This window comes from Penaeus monodon, chromosome 41 (assembly GCF_015228065.2).
Source record: "Penaeus monodon isolate SGIC_2016 chromosome 41, NSTDA_Pmon_1, whole genome shotgun sequence".
NCBI classification, from domain to species: domain Eukaryota; kingdom Metazoa; phylum Arthropoda; class Malacostraca; order Decapoda; family Penaeidae; genus Penaeus; species Penaeus monodon.
Window position 1 is genome coordinate 22,120,620 of NC_051426.1, and position 2,500 is coordinate 22,123,119.

The window sequence follows — 2,500 nt, forward strand, 5'->3', positions numbered from 1 at the left end:
CTTTCTCTTTTCATCAATCACCTTATCTATCACCTACATACACGTATACCCCCAACCCTCTCATCCCTCGCTCGTATGCAGTAACGAGCACACGACATGATGACCAGCCAGCGTGGTGCAGTAAAACATCGTTCTCTGTGTCTCTTTTCCATTACTTTAGGTTAACCCGAATTTTCTGTCAAATAAATGACAGGCGAGAAGTGACCATCTTTTTTTTTATACATTTTTCCACCATCTTCACCTCCCTTCACCCAATGCCTAAATATAGTAATCTGCTGTTGCATATCTCCCTTTAATGATTACATCACTTGGAGGCATCGTACCTCAGACAGCGTATGGGACCACATTTGCGCCCATTTTTCCCAATTTATCCCGCTTATTTCCGTTACTCATTCCTTGACACTTTCTCTCTCATCCATCTTGACTGTGATTGCTTATTTCCCGAGGGTTGAAATTGGCCTCGGAAGATAAAGAAGTCGGTTGAATCGTACGCCCGCCACCCTGAAGGCCTCGGTGCGCAGGTTCGGTCCAAGAGAACCTCCTGGCACCATCGCGGTCGACTTCTCGCTGCGTGAAATATTCATTCGGTCTTGCTACGAGAGACTGGGTGGTCGCAGCTCATGCCGCGGGCTCATAGATGACGCTTCTATGGGGCATCGATGGTGCAAAAGGGGGCCAGAGGCGGCATGCCCCGAGCGTGAGAGCGTGTTCGATGCAGTGAAACGCTCCCATCAGTAGAGGCCTACGTTGGTCAAGGTCGTTGCTAGTGATTGGAAACTGGTGCGCCTACTTTCTCTTTTATTGTTATTGTGCATTGTTATCTATTGATTTAGTTGCATAATGTGTAACTAGTGCTGAAACGTTCTTGATAAGTTATTGGACAATCTAAGGAAGTTAAGTGCGATCCAGGTATTGACAAATAACAAACAGTATGAAAAAAAAAAAAAGATAAGCATAACTCTAATGGGCCTTTGGAAAATAAAATCCAAAATATTTTTTTTCCTATTTTTTTAACAAACCATAAAAACCGAGAGGAAATGCTTGCCCACATAAAATATGAAATCAACTTGAGAGTGAGTTTACACATAAAAAAAAAAATTGCTACACACGTGGGCGAAACCGAACAGCGTCTCGCACAACACCCACGACCCATCGCCAAAGGTTCTCAACGCGATGGGCCTAAGACTGAGCCAGGGAAGAGAAGGAACACATTCGGACAGTGGGCGAGTGCTGAGTCATACATGTGTCTGCGTATTGAATCCCTTTCGCTGAGTGAGGACAGACCATCGAATCCCTTTATTAGACGATTGGAACCTGTCTTACACAAAAAAAAAAGAAAAAAAGAAAAACGGAGGGAGAATGAAAATGCATAATTCTCGTTTATGAACAGAGTGAAAACTGGTGAAAAAAAAAAAAAAAGAAATCAGAAGGAAGAGATACATTTAATAGTTCCTTTGTAATTGGATAATCAAGAGATGCTGAATCCAAACGAATTTGTTCTTTTTAAATTGATAGTCAAAAGAACTACGTTATATGAAATGGGCTGCAGGAGGTAACTTGATTCAAAATTAATTAATGTAATTGTAATGGGTCACGTATTGCCGGGATGAGAAAATTTTGTAGATAACACAGTGCGCCGGCATAAATATAATGATTTAGTATTATAATGCATTAAAACTCGCCGGCTGCTTTACAAGAACAACAATACCCATTGTTTCATTTGGCAGGTAACATACCTGTGAATAATTAAAGAGGTTACGCTGGAAAAACGGTTAGTGAAACAGAGAACGAATTTTGTGGCCGTGTGGAAATGTGAATGATGGAGAGGAGATGCGCAGATGATCGAGTGGAAACAAGTAGGAGAGAGAGGAGGGGGGGAGAGTGAAAGAAAAAGAGTGAGAGAGAGGGGGGGGAAGAGAGAGAGAGAGAGGGGGGGAGTAAGAGGGAGAGAGAGAGAGAGAAAGAGGTAGGGAAAGACAGAGAAAGAGGTAGGGACACAGAGAGAAAGAGGTAGGGAAAGAGAGAGAGAGATAGGGAAAAAGAGAAAAAGGCAGAGAAAGAGAGAGAGAGAGAGGGAGGGAGGGAGGGAGGGAGGGGGAGGGAAACTGGTAGAGAAAATTATTAATAGAATAATATTTCCTGTGTATACGAAGAACGCGCCGCTCTTTCGTGTTAATAAAAGGATAGATCCAATATATCAAAATACAGCAAAACAGATTTATTAATTTATCACACAAGTAGATGGACTACATGGACTGCCAGAGAGAGTGTTTAGAAGGAACTGCCATTATAAATAATCGAACGAAATATCAACAATATATTAATGATAAGTTGGCAGGTACGACAGTGCAGGGACATGTAAGCAGGCAGGCAAGTAAGTAGGTTGGTAACAGACTAGCAGGCAGGTAGATAGGATGATAGGTAGATAAGCAGGCAGGTAGGCAGGGAGAGAGGCAAGCAGGCAGGCACATAGGCAGGCAGACAGACAAGCAGGCAACTA

At 42.7% G+C, this 2,500-nt stretch overlaps 1 protein-coding gene across 1 annotated transcript in view; it reads left to right on the forward strand.

Annotated features, from left to right (window-relative positions):
* Window positions 1-2,500, forward strand: part of LOC119598612 (coiled-coil domain-containing protein AGAP005037-like) — a 169,476-nt gene that overhangs the window by 500 nt on the left and 166,476 nt on the right. The window contains exon 1 of the mRNA XM_037948288.1: window positions 1-780. This exon is cut by the window's left edge and continues 500 nt beyond it. The gene's annotated coding sequence lies outside the window, so the exon portion shown is untranslated. The remainder of the gene's footprint in view (window positions 781-2,500) is intronic.